Raw genomic sequence first — 20842 nt, forward strand, 5'->3', positions numbered from 1 at the left:
ATGAAACATGGGACCAACACTTTACATATTGTGTTTATATTTTTGTTCAGTGTACATATAGAATCCTAAGTAAATTATCTGATCTTTACAGACACCACTTCTAGTTGCGCTACAATCTTCAAGACAGAGTACATAACCCTGTGAAGAAACAGGTAGTCAGATAACATAGACGTTTCAGGGGTATACATATTGTGGGATATTTATCTTCATGTCATGGAGCCACACAGGGGTAAAATCGAAAGCCATTTTTTACTTTAAGTCCTATTAGACCTGAGCTCGTTTATTGTTTGGGGCAGGTAAGTCAATATCGTAGTTTGGATTGTTCATTCTCAACTCTACCCTTTCTATTCTGCACAGCGTCCTGTAAAATAAAACTCACACACACACACCATCTTCATGAACAGAAACGCACACACACAAACATGACCCTCACTCCCCCACACACCTCATCTCCGCCCCTCCCCCTACATCCCCTACCTCCTTCACCTCCCTCCACTTCCACAGCAAGTCCGTCCCTAGATTGATCTGCCAGATACCCCAGGAGCTGCCGACTGCATCTATTCACTGATTAAGTGCTGGGACAAACCCTTCTTTAGATAGGGGAGCAGCACAGCAAGAATAACCCCTCTAATGGCTACTGTTTGTCTCAGTTAAGGCATGTGCTGTGTGTGTGTGTGTGTGTGTGTGTGTGTGTGTGTGTGTGTGTGTGTGTGTGTGTGTGTGTACATGGGCTTCAGTGTGTGTGTGTGTGTGTGTGTGTGTGTGTGTGTGTGTGTGTGTGTGTACGCACTTCAGTGTGTGTTTCCCCTACATATTGCTCTTCAGTCTCTCCATTACCCCTGTGTTGGTCAATCAACTCCTGCCTCCCCTCCTCTGTGATCTTTTGTTTCGCCGCTTGTCTGTTCGTTTTCCATTAACTACAAAATTACAGTCTAGTTTCCTTAGGTCGAAAATAAACCCATAGACACGCATTAGGCTTATTTTGGACAGATTTTGGCAGGAGTGAAACCTCTTGCTTTGCCTCTTCCTCTCTGCTTATGGTGAACGACGTGAAAGAGAAGCTTGTAGCTGCTCATGGTGAACGACGTGAAAGAGAGGCTTGTAGAGTGAGGACACTTTAGAGTTTTCAGTTCATCGTTCGCCGATAGGGGGTCATGCATGCTCTGAGCAATGCTGACTCACTGAACGAAATCAGTCAAAATAACAAATCTTTCGACTAAACGACCCATCCCTATCGGTCATTGCTTGATGAAGACGGAGCTTGGACTGTGCTTTTATACTTGTCCCGGTCCCACCTGCCTATTGGCAATGGTCCCACCTGCCCTGAGGAGATGCCGGTGGGCAGGGTCAAAGGTGGTGATGGGCAGTCAAATGTCCCAAGGAAAGATCACTGAGTGTGGTATGCAACTGGAGAGCTCCAGAGGTGCAAACAGAGTAGTCTGTAAACAATGGGGACCCATCCACCACATCTGGCAAGGTGAGGGAGTCAGGCAGAGTTGGGGGCAGGTAGGCTACTTTTTTCAAGAGTTAGAGACAGCTTTCAGTTAGTGTTCAGGAGAGGGACTGTAAGGGTTTTACACACACACACACACACACACACACACACACACACACACACACACACAGAGAGAGAAGTACAGCAGGATCGAAGTGCCTACAAAAGCTGTTCTTCTTACCCTTTGTGAAACTGCAAATGGCTGCAAAGGGCCGACCTGCACAGATCAATGCTTCTCCAGTCCTTCAGATAAAGCACTCAGTGTATCCCACGTGGCAACCGATTCCCTAAACAGAGCACACTTTTGACCAGGACTCTGTGCTGGTCCTATGGGCCATGGTCAAAAGTAGTGCACTACATAGAGAATAGGGTACAATTTGGGATTCAGACAGACACAGACAGCTGCTTCAGAATTGTTCAGTGTCTCTCCACTCTGTCCATTCAAGCACCTCAGCGGAAAAAGGGTGTGGCGAGCCAAGCAAAACACTCTGAGGTACAAATTAGGAAAAAGGGATGGAATGCAGAAGAGTGGCAGTCTAAGCGAGAGATATAATAGTGAAATGAGACGTGGACAGATAGGGAGGAGAATGAGTTTCTATTTGTTTTATGTTACTTAAAATGTATGATGTTAGGGATGCTATTAACAGGCTCTGTAATCTGCATTGATAATAACCAACTGGTTTTCCTTCAAAAACGCAAAAAAAAAAAGTGAAACACGTATTTGAAGGATATCAAATAGCCCATGTATTTGACCCACATCTGCTGTACAAAGTAGTGTGTCCCTATCCCCATTCTAGCATAAGGAGGCCTTGAGCCTTGAACATTATGCTCAATTCTGTTTACTTGACCCCTTACCCCAATCAATACTGTCAACAAACCTTTTACCACTGAGGTCTGGAGTGCCCAATATCGACCCCTGTGCACTTTGAAGACCACTTAATCGACAAGGGCTGATGGATCCATCCCTCTATGGGTGGGTATCTGCTAATCAAACATCTTTTGTGTGTTTGTGTGTGTGTGTGTGTGTGTGTATATGTGTATATATATATATATATATATATATATATATATATCACACACATACTCATTCACAGTGCAGTTCATTAATCGATGGAGAACAAACTTAGTGCAAAGTTACACATAGTTACAGGCATGTCACAGAAAGACCTACATGGTGGCGGTCACTGGATCCCTGTGCAGAATAATAGAGATATGATATGACGCATTGTTAGTGGGTGGCAGATATAACACCATGGTCTACAGCAAGAAGGAGAGGTGTCCCAGTGAGACCCAGATCAAAGGATAACAGAGGGGGGGAGGGAAAGAGAGGGGGATGAGAGAGAGAGAAAGAGAGATATAATAGTCTGCGGGAAATAAACAAAGCAGGTGGAGGGGATTTGAGAGTGAGATCTAGAGACTGATCAAAAAGAGGGAGAGCGCGAAAGAATAACCACAGTGGGAGATAGACACAAAGGAGGTGAAGAGGATATGAGAGAGAGAGAGAAATCAATGTGGAAGAGAAACAATGTGAATGGGGTGGGCATACAGAGCACATACAGAAAGACTCAGGGGTGAATAAGAAAACCCTCTCAGAGACAACTACACGACAACAACATGATTAGTGTGGGTGGAAGAACAGCAATATGCTCTGAAGGAATTAATGTGCTGTGTTGGTGAGCATGTGTAACTGCTGTGTGTGTGCGTGCATGCATGCAGGTAAGTGTGTGAGAGAGAGAGAGAACATGCGATACATAACTTTGATAGCTATTTGACAGTCACAACACATATCATGACCATTGATTACCACTCCAGTATATTAGTCTGATGAGAATGAAGCACGCACACACACTCCATTATGGCCTTTGATACTGGATGACTGTGTCCTCTTAGTTGAGAAGTGACACAGATCCATGTTCTAATTGCAAGAACAGTTTGCACATTTTCCCTGTTACAGCTTGTGATCATGGCTAGACCTAGAAAAAAAGCATTGTCTATATAGAGATGTACTGATATGCGCACACACACTATTGCATGCATGAAAACAATCGCTAGTGCGCACACACACACTGCAAAACTCACCAAACCCCTTACCCTGTTCCCATCTACTGCACAGTTGCTTTGACACCACTCTGACATAATATTCGCCATCATCACAAACGCTGACGTAAAATGACAATTTACAATAAACAACAAAGTGCAAATCCGACAATCACTCTCGGCGGCTCCAGTGGGGTTCCCCAAAACCCCATGCATACAGTAGACCACATTACTGGGTAATCCGTACTGAGCCCTGACACCTAGCTATCAGAAAGTGTGGGACAAGGAGGAGGGGGAGAGGAGAGAAAAAAGAGGGGAAGGAGAAAGAGGACAATGCTGCTTGTAATCCTGTAAAAAGGATTAAGAGATGGTGCATCTTCAGACCAGGATTGCGTCGCAAATGGCACCCTTTTCCCTATAAGTGCACTCTTTCTGACTAGGGGCGATAAGGATCTGGTCAAAAGTAGTGCACTCTATAAGAAATAAGTTGCCATTTGGGACGCATCCCAAATAGAGACTGCAGTGGCCTCCTGCTTGTAATGTTACTCAACACTAAAATAACGTTGAAACATCATTAAACAATGTTAGACATGTGACTGATGACCCTTCGATACATCTCTGTTTATCTTGTAACTATCACACAGTATTGCTGATGTGATATGCAATGTTCTGCATGCGGGTCTTTATATGAACTAAGGTACCAGTGAGGGTTTCCTACACTGGACAACTTGTTACAGCTGTTTCATGTCATTCATTTAAGATAGGGGGGGGGGGGGGGGGGGATCATGGCTATTTTCAATAACATTTTCTATCCTTTATCATGGTTGTTGTCTTGACGGTTTTGTCCAAATCGTGTGAAATAAAACATTACTTTTCTGTCTTTTCGGCAGTGTAAGTTGTCATTCTATCATATATTAAGCATTAATCAGTTAAAATTAGACATTGAACGTAAACCCTGTAAGAATCCTGAATCTAGCTGTCTGTTTTTTTTGTATAGATATCTCAGAAATGAAGTGCAACATTTTGTGTCTTCTTATGTTACCGGGTGAAAACAGTTTTCAATGGGCAAACCCAAAGAGTCCCTTTACCTTGATACTTAAAACCTAAATCTATACTGTCATTAAAGGGATACTTCGGGATTTTGGCAATTTATCTACTTCCCCAGAGTCAGATGAACTCGTGGATACCATTTGTATGTTATGCTAGCAGATACCCATAGACTTCCAGTTATTGTGCTAAAGCTAGTTAGCATTGGCTAACGAAACTACCTCTAACTTCCTTTATACTGGACAAAGAGACGTGTGATCCACAAGTTCATCTGACTCTGGGTAAGTAAATCGTTTCCCTTCAATGTGGCTCTTCAATAATTATGCATTATACTTGTTGGATGCGTGTTTGGTGTCGAGCTGATTAGTTATGCCATGATATTTTCACACATCATCATCTGATCTAGGAAGGACTTTTCTGAATGACAGTCAAGTGACGAACAGCTGTTGCGATGCAATAACAACCCAAGTGCTGGGGGAAAAAAAGGTAATAATGTAATAATAATAAGAAGAAGAATTTGGTGTCTTATTCGCTACGCTGGTGAAGACACTTGTGCCTGGATTCACATTGGATCTAATATTCCTAGCGAATTGATGTTGATCATCTGTTGTTGTCTGCTTGATTTACAGCAGGGTCTTGTTAGATTTAACAGAGAAAGCATCAAAGTAATGTGCTGATGTTTTCATTTCTTTTTATGCCTCGGATTGGACACCAAGTCTACTGTGCGCAATTGAGTAGGATCGACTACATCACAACACCCGATGCTATTCCTATAAATTATTCTGGATATAATGGAACAAATTACATAGCCTAGTGGGCTTATTGACAATATGATCTGGTAATGAAATAACAGGAAAAATACATTTTGTTTTCAATGTTACACCTGCAATTATAAACTATACAAGGGGCTTGAACTTGAATTCGGATCTCAGAAATTCAAATACTCTAATATGCTTACCTTGAAATCAAACGTTTCCTCAGTTTGGTGTTTGTAATTATTGTTACCTTGTAATTTGTGATTTCACTTTGTATTTGTTTTTGTCAGATGTTGGCCACATTTGTTTGTTTCCCACTGCTTCAATTGAAGGGTGTTGCCCTACTCTGTTGTGGTAAAACCACGTGTGGTTATTATGAGGACGAAAACATCCAACGCTGGCTTCAACTTGGCTTTCCATACAATCATTCCAATTAAAAAGTAACCTACCTAGTCGTTGGTCACGTTCTCATTATAAAAACAGTCCCTGAAAGTGCTTAAATTTGACTTGACAATGTCTGTATGAAACCTGCTTAAAGGATGTATAGTCCTAGCCCTATGTTGTTGTATAGGTGGAGTTATGGGCCAATTTGCATATATTTGATTTCCTCTCAATACACATGTGGAAAACTTCATGAAAATCATTTACATTTTTGTTTCAAAACATTTTAGACACACATTGGGTCCATTATTTATAGAAAGACGCACGTATGCACGTACACACACACAAACACAGGAAGAAAGCCTGCTATTACCTTTGAAAATATTATATTTGCTACAGTGTGTCATTTAGTATATTGTTTCATAGGTACAGCCTCCCTACGAAAGGCGTCAACACATTGAATAAGAGCGTACTAGCAAAAGAGCATCAATACTCTTTAGGAATGGATCAATCTGTGGCCACACACATACACACACACACACACACACACACACACACAGACACACACACACACAGACACACACACACAGACACACACACACACACGCCTCCAGGATTGATAGGCAATTGAAACCGACGGCGGGGAGGTCTAAATCTTCTCAAAGATTGCTGGAGAAGGCTCAAAGACAGCCACATGCATGCCCACACACACACACCTTGGGGCACTTTGATTGACAGCTTTGTGTTGCTACCCCAGGGCCACTACTTTAATGCTTTGCCTTTTTGATCCGTCTGCCATGGGCCAAATTGATTGCATGTTGTCCAGAATGCCACAAACTAAAGGCCTATACAATCTCTACTTAATCCTGGGTCTTGCTCTCTATTGAAGCATAAAGTCAATGGAAAGGCTGTAAGACTCTCCCTTGCCCAATCAAAGACTTGACAGGCTATTCAGGCCTGTAGGGTGATGTACACAAATTACCTCAGTGGATCCCAAATGACATAAATGGTGAGTATTTGGGCACATTTCAGGTCATCTTGACGATTGTGGTATCATGTTAATGTGTGTTGTGAGATCTGGTGCAGCAAAAACCTGGAGCAGGACTGTTAAATGTTATAGTCACCATCTTTCCAGTCAGCACAGGATTCAAACATCCAATATAAGGACTCAAAACAGATTTGAATTCAAATATGTCTCATCAAGTCGCACAGAAAGCCAGACTGACAGTTCAAAATGCAAGAAGAAACGCAATCACATTCATAGCATGAAGCAAAATACCAGTCAGTCGGACTTGTATCAGCGGTCTGTACAGCCACATTGAAAACTGCATTTCAGTCCTGTTTTTAACGTGGAAACAATTTCTCACCTGGGTAGTCAGTGAGGAGGAGGGAAGGATTACCATTGGACAGGAGAAAGGATTCCGAGGAAGACAGGATGACAGAGAAAGGAAGAAAAAAAACGAATGTACATTTCACACACAATCATTTCTCATCTTGCTCACACCTCATATGAATTCTTAAGAACTTAGGTAACATCCTAACATGCTTAACGATGGGAAATGATTGCACCATTCATAATAGGAGTGTAAAATTGGTATAGCAGAGTATGGAAGTCGCTATACCCTAGTTCAACACCAAGAAATTAAAATAGGCTATTAAAATCATTCCAAACCCGATCAAATGGCTGGCTTTAGGACCATGCGGATAGCTCAGTGGACAGACAGGCAGTTTTTGGGTAGTAGAAAGCATATTTTAGGAACGCCTGGAAGGTGAACTTTTCTCTGAAAACAGCAAAGAGGTGGAAGATGGTTGTGCCTAGGACGCTAGGTACATTTTACAGAGGGACAAAACGCATATTTCTCTCACATTTTGTGCACAAATTTGTTTACATCCATGTTAGTAAGCATTCCTCCTTTGCCAAGATAAAAAATCCATCCACCTAACAGGTGTGGCATATCAAGAAGCTGATTAAACAGCATGATCATTACACAGGTGCACCTTGTACTGGGGACAATAAAAGTCCCCTCTAACATCTACAGTTGTGTCACCCATCACAATGCCACAGATGTCTCAAGCTTTGAGGGAGCGTGCAATTGGTATGCTGACTGCAAGAATGTACACTAAAGCTGTTGTCATAGAATTTAATGTTAATTTCTCTACCATAAGCCACCTCCAAAGTTGTTTTAGAGAACCTGGCAGACCACGTGTAACCACCCCAGCCCAGGACCTGTGGGATCTTCTGAGACCAACCACCCGGATAGCTGATGAAACTGAGGAGTAATTCTGTCTGAAATTAAGCCCTTTTGTGGGGGAAAACTCATTCTGATTGGCTGGGCCTGGCTCCCCAGTAGGTGGGCCTGACTCCCAAGTGGGTGGACGTATGCCCTCCCAGGCCCACCCATGGCTTCGCTCCTGCCTAGTCATGTGAAATCCATAGATTAGGGCCAAATGAATTTATTGAAATTAAAATATTTCCTTATTACCGACCCAATTCAGGGAACTAGGCATATGTCGCAGGACACGACTTCACAGGAGAGCCATTTCAACATAATTGTTCTATTTTTGATCAAATTGCCTTTTTTTGGCAGAAATGCCTTCTCGAACATGTGAACATGAATAACCTTTGTGCCTTAATAACGAACTTGTATGCCATCTGTAAATACAAATTAAATTGTTAAATTACGAGCCTTGTTGGTTAAGCCACAGAAAAAGCAGCAACCTTCCCACTAGCCATGATTGGCTGAGATAATGAGTGGGCTGGACATGCCGAGAGAGGAGTTCGGATTGGTCTGCCATATAGAGGGCTTCCGTCTATTTGAGCTGGTCAGTCTGTTGGTAATCTTTTTCTTTAATATATTGTGTAGTGGAGCTGCATAAGTGTTGCTCTCCACTTTCTGGAGGATAAAACATTGAAATCAGTGGAATTAGATTATGATAGCTAAAGACATGGAAAAATCACTTGTTTCAGGATTACTTCTTCAAACTAAGGGCAGCTGTGGCATGGCATTCGTGGCAGATGAATCATGCATCATGCATGATGATGTATACAGGTAAAACAGTCTAGCGTCAGCTAGCTACATTTTCAGATATTACACGTTTCTGATTTTGACAGAAAGTGGTTTCATTTCAACCTAAAGTGTACTGTTAGCTAGCTAGCTAACGTTAGCAGGCTGGCTCCCTAGCTGACATTATTATTCATATCCCAGAGCCGTTTGCTTTTCTAGTTAGAGCTTAATGTTAGCTAGCTAACATTGAACCTGTTTGGTTAACTCCCAGCATATTCATGCAAGGTAGTAACAACATGATTTGGCACTGTGTTCATTGTTGTTTAACTAACGTTAGTGGCTGGCTCATTAGCTAACATTACGTGACGTGTGTGATCTTACACGTCGTTTACCTAGCCAGATTCATTGTTTACCTAGCTAGCTAGCTACATGTCTTAAGCTAAAGTGTACAACACCGGTTGAACATGGCCGGTGTCAGTAGACGTCTGCAAAAAAGTGTAATGAAATTGTTGCCCACCAAACTGGTTATGCTGTTTTCATGTTATCCATAGGTAAACAAATCATCGGCCAGAACGTCAAGTGTGCGCTCTGAACGCTCCGAGAGCAAAATGAGATGGGTTAGGATAAAGCTTAAGATAGTGTAGACAAAGGAAGAGATACCAAAACATTCAAAGGCCATTTTATCAAAAGTGAGTTTACAAGTTTATCAACTTTCAAAGCAGAATTACTTTCCCATTGTTCCTCAAAAATGCAGTGTAGCTATGAGTCTCTACCTTTATCTAATGTAACAAACACAATTTCAAATTTGACAGGTGGTGAGTTACATATGAACTGTAACTGTAAGTAAAATTGTTGTATGTTGCATTTATATTTTTGTTCTGTAAATTCTAATCCCAGTGCTGAGCAAGAGCGTAGCAGCTAATTGCTGTATGATGTGTTTGAGGTGAATTTAGCTACAGCAGCTAAGTTTTTAAAATGTGTACAAATGCAGTATATGACTCTGAACTTTGAAAAAAAAGCTTTGGATACCCTAGGTTAAGCTGATTACACCACTGATTTACACTGCACTTCATCATGCTCTTCACTCAAATGTAAGATGCAGCTGTAAGTGTCGCTGTAGCTTATATGTTAGAGGTGATTTTGGTTTGCCGTCTGTTTTCTTAATTAATTGTCTCCTCTTTTCTGTATCTTCCCGACACACCTGGGAGCTTCTACATCTGAGCCTGATGAGCTCAACAAGCCATGTGCAACATATATAAAGAAGCTCCCAGCACACTTTCTTCTCTCTTCTGCTGGTGATGATGTCGACCACGACTGAAGACGCCACTGCCATGCTACGTATCCACAACCGAGCCATGCTGCCACATGGAGGGGATGGATGACAGAGCCGAACGATGAGTGCTACAATGCTCAACGCCTGCTATTGACCAGATAATTAAGGGTTGGTCAATTTCCTGAACTGAGTGAGTGACTGCGTGTATCTGAGAGAATGCTCCCCCGACCCCATGCTCTGTTCTTTCCCCCTGTGCCAGTGGCGAGGCAGCATTTGCCAACGATGGACTGACGTGATGAGAAACCTAAAGACAGGCAACCTACTGGCGGTGGCGGCCATCTTGCTCACCTCACTAATAGATGGGGCTCTCTTTTGTGTTGTTTGTCTCGTGTGTTTGTTTTGAACTTTGTAAACCCAAAGTCTTACTAGTAAAAATAGCCTGGGATCCATAAAACATGTTTTTGACATAAGCTTCCACTTCAAAGTCTAACGTAAAGGTGCTAGCTAATCTGACCTTTGAGTATTGCCTTAGCCATTGATAATCCTAAAACTTTCATCCAGCCTCCCCACCGCATTACATACATTTCATCCACAGATTATGATGGTGAGGTGGCAGAGGTGACACTCACTACTGCATCCTCAAAACCTTGACAACCATGATCAGCCATATTATACACTGAGTGCACAAAACATGACAGACTGATCAGGTGAATCCAGGTGAAAGCTATGATCCCTTATTGATGTCACCGGTTAAATCCACTTACAATCAGTGTAGATGAAGGGGAGGAATAACTTTTTTAAGCCTTGAGACAATTGAGACACTTATTGTGAATGCATGCCATTTGGACGGTGAATGGGCAAGACAAAAGATTGAAGTGCCTTTGAACTGGGTTTGGTAGCAGGTGCCGGGCACAGCGGTTTGAGTGTGTCAAGAAATGCAACGCTGCTGGGTTTTAAACACTCAACAGTTTACCGTGTGTATCAAGAATGGTCCACCACCCAAAGGGCATCCAGCCAACGGAAGGCCAATGGTCGAAAATGGGTCATTGATGAAAGAGGATAAAGGAGGCTGACACAAATTGTGCAGAGCAACAGTTAGTCAACTGACAGTCCAATACAACATTGATGCCCAAAGACCCATAAAAGAATGCACAACAAATCATAACTTGACATTAATGAGATATGGCAGCTGGCAACCTTACAGAGTTCATTTCTTTCAGCAAAAAACAAGAATCTGAGGTTGCAGTGGACAAAGGAATGAAAACACCAGACACTGGAGAATTAGAAAAACATTGTCTGGTCTGATGAATCCCAGTTCCTGCTGTTTCACGGTGATGAGAGGACTAGGGTATGGCGAAAACCACGAGTGTATGTATGCATCCATCCATGTTGCGTGTCAACATTGCAGGCTGGTGGTGGTATAGGGTGTGTTTTCATGGCACACATTGGGCTCTTTTATAAAAGTGGAGCAACGTTTGAATGCCACAGGATATCTGAACATCATTGCCAATCAGGTGCATCCATTCATTGCAGGATAATGCCCCACACCACAAGGCTAGGATTGTCCAGGAATGGTTCCACGAACATAAGAGAAATCAGCTTACTGCAGTGGCCTGCCCGGTCACCAGATCTGCCTACTGTGGCATATGTCTGGTTTAATTTTACAGAGTGGTGTCATCGCGGACTGAAGACAGTGGCGCAGAATGCCTGAAGATAAAAAACGTAACACTCAATATCTGTACGTTTGACTAAGTATTAGCACCTAACTCCACATACTTGTGGGCAATAACCTTCAATCTGGATTACATCACAAAACAAATGATAAGGCTAGAGAAATGTATTGACCAATACCACCAATACAATCAACACCCAAATACGTTGGCGAGTAAGTATGGAGAACCAATCCCAAAAAAGGAAACGAGACTTCGATGGACCCACGGTAAGCGTAGAAACCAAATCGCTAAAGTTGATAAATACCTGAAGATATAAAGAAGTTGAAGGCGAGCTTCGAGATGAGTGACGAAAAGAGGGAGAGAGAAAAAAACAAACTAATGGGTACAGTCAATACTATTGAAATGGGCGTTAAAAGAACTTAAAAAGGACAACATGTTTCTAAGAGAAGCCTTACTTGAAATACAGACTCGATCTATGAGAGAAATTCTGGTACTTACTGGTATCGAAGAAAATGAGGGGGAAGATCCTGAAGGTGTGGTGAAATAGCTATTTCTTAAAGCGCTACATTTCCCAGGCGATACTGTCAACAAAATGAAACTCTAACCTGTACACCTTTTCGGACATAGATGACAGAAATATCAGTGCCTAATCATTGCCAAATGTTTTCTTTAAAGATAAAATAATGGTTAAAAGCCTGGGCAAAAGACTCCCTGGCACGAAAATAAGCATGAATGATCAGTTCCCGAAGGAAATTGCAGAAAAAGCACAAAGTTCTCTACCCACTCTTCAAGGTGAATAGATTAAAAAGGGAAATGTGTAGCTCTCATAGTCGATAAACTACATATTGATAACCAACTGTTCCGAGACATCAAAACTACTCCATGGCTATTCTAAATATTACAAAAGTTTCCATTGAGGAGTCAAATAATGGAATACCCAATACTATCCATGTTAGCGATTGTAAAATAAAAATACAAATGAGGAAAACAATCAAATGTAACTACTGATAAAGAAATAAACTACAAATATAGTATGCAATTCAAGATAGGGAATTAGAAAGTTGAATATATATATATATTTTTTGAAGTACAGGCCTCGGTGTAACGCTCATTCCTTCCACGATAAACACAAATCCGAACATCACGCCTGGTGAGACAAAACCGCGACTCATCAGAGAAGAGCCCTTTTTGCCAGTCCTGTCTGGTCCAGCGACGGTGAGTGTGTGCCCAAAGGCAATGTTGTTGCCGGTGATGTCAGGACCTGCCTTACAACAGGCCTACAAACCCTCAGTCCAGCCTCTCTCAGCATATTGTGGACAGTCTGAGCACTGATGGAGGAATTGTGCGTTCCTGGTTTAACTCGGGCAGTTATTGTTGCCATCTTGTACCTGTCCTGCAGGTGTGATGTTCGGATGTACCAATCCTGTGCAGGTGTTGTTACATGTGATCTGCCACTGTGAGGATGATCAGCTGTCCATCCTGTCTCCCTGTAGCGCGGTCTTATTTTCTGCACTATGCAATGATATGGGCTGCGACCATGTAACGCTTTTACAACATACAGAAGAAGTGTGCTGGTTATCAAGGGGCAAAGTATTGACTAATTTTTTTTTAAATTGAGAGACGAGCTTAAAGTTTTCTTAACTGACCATAATTTTCACTTGTCTGACTGCTTGCATGATGACGAGTTTCTCACATGACTGGCCTATCTGGGTGATGTTTTTTCTCACCTTTCTCGATCTGAATCTAGGATTACAGGGTCTCTCCGCAACTATATTCAAAATTGAGGCTATGATTAAGAAGTTTGAGCTCTTTTCTGCCTGCTTTTTATTTTTTATTTTACTAGGCAAGTCAGTTAATAACAAATTCTTATTTTCAATGTCGGCCTGAACAGTGGGTTAACTGCCTGTTCAGGGGCAGAACGACAGAATGACAGAATGACCTTGCCAGCTCGGGGATTTGAACTTGCAACCTTCTGGTTACTAGACCAACGCTCTAACCACTAGGCTACCCTGCCGCCCCGGACAACATACAGGTCTTTCCATCATTGTATAATTTTTTTGCATGTAAATGAACTCAAGCTTACGGACAATGTCAAATGTGATATAGTGAAGCACCTGAGTGAGCTGGGTGCGCAAATATGCAGGTACTTTCCCGAAACGGATGACACAAACAACTGGATTCGTTATCCCTTTCATGCCTCTTGTTCACTTATCTGAACAAGAGAGCCTCATCAAAATTGCATCAAGTTGTTCTGTGAAAATTGAACTTAAATCACTGCCAGATTTCTGGATTGGGCTGCGCTCAAGAGTATCCTGCCTTGGCATATTGCGCTGTTAAGACACTGACGACCTTTGCAACCACGTACCTATGTCAGAGTGGAGTCTCGGCCCTCACTAGCATGAAAACTAAATACAGGCACAGACTGTATGTGAAAAATGATTTAAGACTGAGACTCTCTCCAATACAACCCAACATTGCAGAGTTATGTGCATCCTTTCAAGCACACCCTTCTCATTAACCTGAGGTTAACCCTATAAACATTTTGGGATGTTGCTACTCATTTGTTATCTTCTCCCTTTTCAAGAACACATTTCAACAAGTCAAGTTTAAAATTATTATCTGGTGATGGGAACATTTTTTATTATTGCATTGGGCTTATTGTTGTTAGCCATCCCTTTGAAAAATAACTTATGAGTGTGAAACTTTGTTGCATTTAAAGTGGAACTGACATCCTATTAAAATGTGTTCATATATAGTGACTTAGTAAAGTATTCAGACCCCGTCCTATTTCCAAATGTTATGTTACAGCCTTATACGAAAATTGATTAAATAAATACAATTCCTCACCAATCTACGCAGAATACCCCATAATGGCAAAGGTAAAACAGGTTTTTAGATTTTTTTTCTCCAAAATGTATAAATAAAAAAATACAGATTCCTTATTTACATAAGTATTCAGACCCTTTGCTATGAGACTCGATATTTAGCTCAGGTGCATCCTGCTTCCATTGATCATCCTTGAGATGTTTCTACAACTTGAACGGAGTCCACCTGTTGTAAATTCAATTGATTGAACATGATTTGGAAAGGCACACCCCTGTCTATATAAGGTGACACAGTTGACAGTGCACGTCAGAGCAAAAACCAAGCCATGAAGTCAAAGGAACTGTCCGTAGAGCTCAGAGACAGGATTGTGTCTGGGGTAGAGTACCAACAAATTTCTGCAGCATTGAAGGTCCCCAAGAACACAGTGGCCTCCATCATTCTTAATCCTCCTGCTGTGTTTGTTTCATGTTAATTGATTCTGTGTTCTCAGTCCAAAATTATTATTTTGACTATAACAAATACTCAGATGTAACATATTGTGCTATTTTTCACAGACTACTTTGTGTCAAGGACATTTGTTTTGAAACCATTTCAAATGTTTAAATATTGGCAGGATTTTCGGTTATCAACCCAGGATATGGCGCATCTCGTTGGCCCTGGGGTCATCCTGATAACTTTTTAATAATTTTCAGCTGACAGCCGACCTCTCCTCTCAGGTGGGGATGAAGACCAGGACAAATTCCCATTCTTTGACCCGGAGTGTAACAACAACCTCAGCAGGGCCCTCTTCCTCATCACTGGATGGATCCACATTGGTTGTCTCTTGGTCTGGATCATATTCTGTGTTGTCTTCAACTTCTGACACTTCCTCCTCTAATGCATTTTCACTGTCAGTTTACTGGCCTCTCTCCTCCTCACCAGTGTCATGATCAAAGATATGATCAAGAGCCTCACATACTGTATATATTTTGGTCATTGTGCTGCCACAGAATGAATTGTGAGCAAGGCCTCAAAAAACGTTATATACCAGAGGTGCGGGAAAAGTTCTATATATTATTGAAACAATGTTGCCATTGTTTGTGAGAATGCCAACAGGTGTGGTCCCTGTGGGGGGAGGTTCCTGTGAGAGTTGCCATGGAAGCCAAGAAGGGGAGTGAGGTGTGTGTGTGTGTGTGTGAGCACGTGCGCGCGCTCAAACACACTTGCATGTGGGGGTCTGGGAAGTGCGTCCATCTGATGAATGCGCATGTGCCTGAACTCAATTTTATACACTAAGTGCCGGGAACACCACAGGTGTACAAATGTTTAAAAAAAGCACCCAAAATTGTATGAAAATCATGAAAATGTATTTTGTGTGTTCTGATGCCCTGTGTGGACAAAGTCATGGAACTTTAGGACAAATCAGACAAAATGAACTACATTTTTCAGAAAACGTAGGGTTAAACGGAAGAAGTTTGTAACCACCAAGATCCTTCCTAGAGCTGGCCGCTCAGCCAAACTGAGCAATCGGGGGAGAAGGGCCTTGGTCAATCTGACATAGCTCCAGAGTACATCTGTGGAGATGGGAAACTCTTCCAGAATTACAACAATCTCTGCAGCACTCCACCAATCAGGCCAATATGGTAGAGCGGCCAGATGGAAGCCACTCCCCAGTAAAAGGACCATGACAGCCCGCTTGGAGTTTGCCAAAAGGCACCTAAAGAATCTCAGACCACAAGAAACAAGATTCTCTGGTCTGATGAGACAAAGATGGAACTTTTTGGCCTGAATAACTGTAACGGCTTTCGTCGTCGGATGACGAAGAGTAGTCGGACCAATGCGAAGCGTGGTATGTGTTCATATTTCTTTATTGAACTGAACAATGAATAAGCAAAAACAACAAAGGGAAAACCCGAAACAGTCCTGCAAGGTGAAAAACACTAAACAGAAATTAACTACCCACAACCTAAGATGGCAACACAGGCTACCTAAGTATGATTCCCAATCAGAGACAACGATAGACAGCTGTCCCTGATTGAGAACCATACCTGGCCAAAACATAGAAATACAAAACCTAGACATACAAAACACTGTTCCTAGACTGTCATTGTAAATAAGAATTTGTTCCTAACTGACTTGCTTAGTTAAATAAATAAAAAAGACAACGTAGGAGTGGCTTCGGGACAAGTCTCTGAATGTCCTTGAATGGCTCAGCCAGAGCCTGGACTCTGGAGAGACCTGAAAATACAGTAGCTATGCAGCAATGTTACCCATCCAACATGTCAGCGCTTGAGAGGATCTGCAGAGAAGAATGGAAGAAACTCTCCAAATACAGATGTGCCAAGCATGTAGCATCATACCCAAGACGACTCAAGGCTGTAATCGCTGGTGCTTCAACAAAGTACTGAGTAAAGGGTGTCAAAACCTGTTTTTGCTTTGTCATTATGGGGAATTGTGTGTAGATTGTTTTAGAATAAGGCTGTAATGTAACAAAATGTGGAAAAAGTCAAGGGGTCTGAATACTTTCTGAATGCATTGTCTGTCTGTGTCTGTGTGTGTGTGTGTGTGTGTGTGTGTGTGTGTGTGTGTGTGTGTGTGATGTGTGAAAGAGAATGAGAATGATGAGACAGATTATTTCACTTATAATTCACTGTATCACAATTCCAGTGGGTCAGAAGTTTACATACACTAAGTTGACTGTGACTTTAAAACAGCTTTGAAAATTCCAGAAAATGATGTCATGGCTTTAGAAGCTTCTGATAGGCTAATTGACGTCATTTGAGACAATTGAAGGTGTACCTATGGACGTATATTTCAAGGCCTACATTCAAAATCAGTGCCTCTTTACTTGCCATCATGGGAAAATCCCCCCCAAAATCAGCCAAGACCTAAAAAAAAAAATGTGGGATTAAAGATTGTACTTTTTGGAGATATGTCCTCTGGTCTGATGAAAGAAAAATAGAACTGTTTGTCCATAATGACCATCGTTATGTTTGGAGGAAAAAGGGGGAAGCTTGCATGCCAAAGACCACCATCCCAACCGTGAAGCAGCAGGGTGGCAGCTTCATGCTGTGGGGGTGCTTTGCTGCAGGAGGGACTGGTGCACTTCACAAAATAGATAGCGTCATGAGGATGGAGATTTATGTGGATATATAGAAGCATCATCAAGACATCAGTCAGGTAGTTAAACCTTGGTCGCAAATGGGTCTTCCAAATGGACAATGACCCCACGCATCCTTTCAAAGTTGTGGCAAATTGGCTTAAGGAAAACAAAGTCAAGGTATTGGAGTGGCCATCACAAAGGCTACCCGAAACGCTACACGAAGAACTGAAAAAGCGTGTGCGAGCAAGGAGGCCTACAAACCTGACTCAGTTACACCAGCTCTGTCAGGAGGAATGGGCCAGAATTCATCCAACTTATTGTGGGAAGCTTGTGGAAGGCTACATGCAACATTTGACCCAAGTTAAACAATTTAAAGGCAATGCTACCAATTACGAATTGAGTATGTAAATGTATCACCCACTGTGATGAAAGAAATGAAAGCTGAAATAAATAATTCGCTCTACTATTATTCTGACATTTCACATTCTTAAAATAAAGTGGTGATCATAACTGACCTAAGACAGGGAATGTTTACTTGGATTATATGTCACAGGAACTGTGAAAAACGGAGTTTAAATGTATTTGGCTAAGGTGTATGTAAACTTCTGACTTCTGACAACTGTATGGGGGGATTGGAAATGATTCAGACAATGACATTGATGGAAGCTACAATCTATCTGCAATATTAAAGCTTAGTATCTACCCTCCCGCACAAAAAAATATAAACGTTACGTTAGGGTCGTGTGCTTTCAGATCTCTCGGCCTATAGACCTTCCGTCATCCCTCTCCGTGGACTCTAACACGCCATGGTACGCGTTCAAAACATCTATTCCGAACTGGAGGGGGAACATGTACAAACATCAAAGTAAGAACCATGCAGGTGCTAGAGAGCCAGACCTGTGTGTGTGTGTGTGTGTTTTGAAGGCTAAATATTAATGGAGATGCGAGGAGTGGTGTGAGTGTCGGGCACGATGAAGCTGAGTGGGAGACAGATGCTGATGGATGTCTCACCAGAGCTTATCACCATCCCGGTATACACACACAGACACAGACACCCTCCTCCCTCCCTGCCTCTGATGAGGTCTTGGGTAATGGTATCAACTTGTGGCTTTACATGTCATATGCCTCTATGCCTTTCTAACCAGGCAGTCTGCTACACAGCTCTGTCCCCTTCAACACGAGGCCATTACAAAGAGGCAATGACATTTCCTTAGCATGGCGCTGGCATTTAGCCTGATGGATTTATTGACTTTTTTTTTTTTTACTTAGCTGTGTTTCTGTTTAGGGAGGCAGAGTAATGTCTTCAGGGCTGACCACGTTTCATGCTTTCTCCCCAAAATTGCTCTACATCCACCCAATCAACTTGATTCTCTGTGCGGTGGGGGGGGGGGGGGTGTGTGTGTCCGTGTGTTTTTGTCAGCGTAAGCTCTAAATAGTTGAGCTACTGTGTTGGGGTGATCGTACAGTAGTGCTGAGCGATTAACCAAAATGTTGGTAATTTGTTGTTTTTAAGCAACAAATTCACCGGCATAGGTTCAATTATTTGAATTCCATTTAGTTTGGGGTGTTTCTGTGAACTCAACGGCCAGTTTCTCTAGAGATAAAACAGATCAGGCCCGAATGGTGCGATGTATTAGGGAGTTGTAGTTTCCAACAGGACAATATTCTACATAATTACCACATTTTCTGCACTAAACTAACTACAGTAACCATAATCCATTGCGGTCTGAGTGGCGCAGACACAGAGGAGAGAAGAGAGAACACGTGACCGAGAGGGATAAAAAGCAGTTGCTTCATGATGTATCTCTACCAAAGAAATACATGATCTAAGTGATTGATAATTGGTATTCAGCAGTCATAAAACCATGCCTTACTTTGAAGAACTAATAAAATAGTGATTTTGTCAAAACAGCATAGGCAGCAGCTCTATAGAGACTTGATGATGACATGGAATGAAATGATTAAAGTCATCAAATAAAACAAATGTAATTACTATACGACTAAAATCTTTTATTAAAGTAAAACAATGTTGATAAATTATGGTTAATAAGTGATAAGCAGTAATGGGCAGTCACGACCATCATGGGACTTTTATTAACCTTGTCACATGTGAGTTCCAAATATCTCTAAAGGTCGCCTCAGGGTGATTTTTTTTTAACACTACATGACCAAAATAATGTGGACACCTGTGCGTTGAACATCTCATTCTGTGCGTTGAACATCTCAAAATTAGCATTAATATGGCGTTAATAGGGGTCCCCCCTTTGCTTCTATAACAGCCTCCACTCTTCAGGGAAGGCTTTCCACTAGATGTTGGAACATTGATGCAGGGACTTGCTTCCGTTCAGTCAAAAGAGCATTAGTGAGGTCGGGCACTGATGTTGGGTGATTAGGCCTGGCTCGCAGTCGGTGTTCCAGTTCATCCCAAAGGTGTTCAATGGGGTTGAGGTCAGGGCTCTGTGCAGGCCAGTCAAGTTCTTACACACCGATCTCGACAAACCAGAATCATCTAGAATGTCATTCTATGCTGTAACGTTAAGATTCCCTTTCACTGGAACTAAGGGGACGAGGCCGAACCATGAAAAATAGCCGCAGACCATTATTCCTCATCCACCAAACTTTACAGTTGGCACTATGAATTGGGGCAGGTAGCATTCTCCTGGCATCTGCCAAAACCATGATTAGTCCGTCGGACTGCTAGATGGTGAAGCGTGATTCATCACTCCAGAGAAAGTGCTCTGCACTGCTCTAGAGTCCAATAGCGGCAAGCTTTACACCACGCCAGCCGACGCTTGGTGATTTTAGGTTTGTGTGCAGCTACCCAGAAACCCATTTCATGAAGCTCCCGACAAAGTTATTGTGCAGACTTTGTTTTTAGAGGCAGTTTGGAACTCTGTAGTGAGTGTTGCAACCAAAGACAGACAATTTTTCTGCGCTTCAGGACTCGGCGGTCCCGTTCTGTGAGCTCGTGTACCCTATTACTTCACGGCCGAGCCGTTGATGCTCCTAGACGTTTACACTTCACAATAACAGCAATTACAGTTGACAGGGGCAGCTCTAGCGAGGCAAACAGTTGACGAACTAACCTGAAAATGTGGCCACATTGAAAGACACAGCTCTTCAGTAAGGCCATTCTACTACCAATGTTTGTCTACAGAGATCGCATGGCTGTGTACTCGATCTAATACACCTGTCAGCAACGGGTGTGACTGAAGTAGCCAAATCCAGTCATTTGAAGGGTTGTCCACACATTTTGTATATAGTGTAT

At 42.2% G+C, this 20842-nt stretch overlaps 1 protein-coding gene and 1 long non-coding RNA gene across 5 annotated transcripts in view; one reads left to right on the forward strand and one right to left on the reverse strand.

Moving 5' to 3' along the window:
• ncam2a (neural cell adhesion molecule 2a) overlaps nt 1-20842 on the reverse strand; it is a 395309-nt gene that overhangs the window by 225102 nt on the left and 149365 nt on the right. The window lies entirely within an intron of this gene.
• Nucleotides 8512-10161, forward strand: LOC149982347 (uncharacterized). The gene is made up of 3 exons (XR_016497522.1): nt 8512-8765; nt 9272-9409; nt 9929-10161. It is a non-coding gene; the product is annotated as an uncharacterized LOC149982347 (long non-coding RNA).

The sequence above is a fragment of the Oncorhynchus mykiss genome, chromosome 7 (assembly GCF_057628025.1).
Source record: "Oncorhynchus mykiss isolate SJ-2025 chromosome 7, ASM5762802v1, whole genome shotgun sequence".
Classification (NCBI taxonomy): Eukaryota; Metazoa; Chordata; class Actinopteri; order Salmoniformes; family Salmonidae; genus Oncorhynchus; species Oncorhynchus mykiss.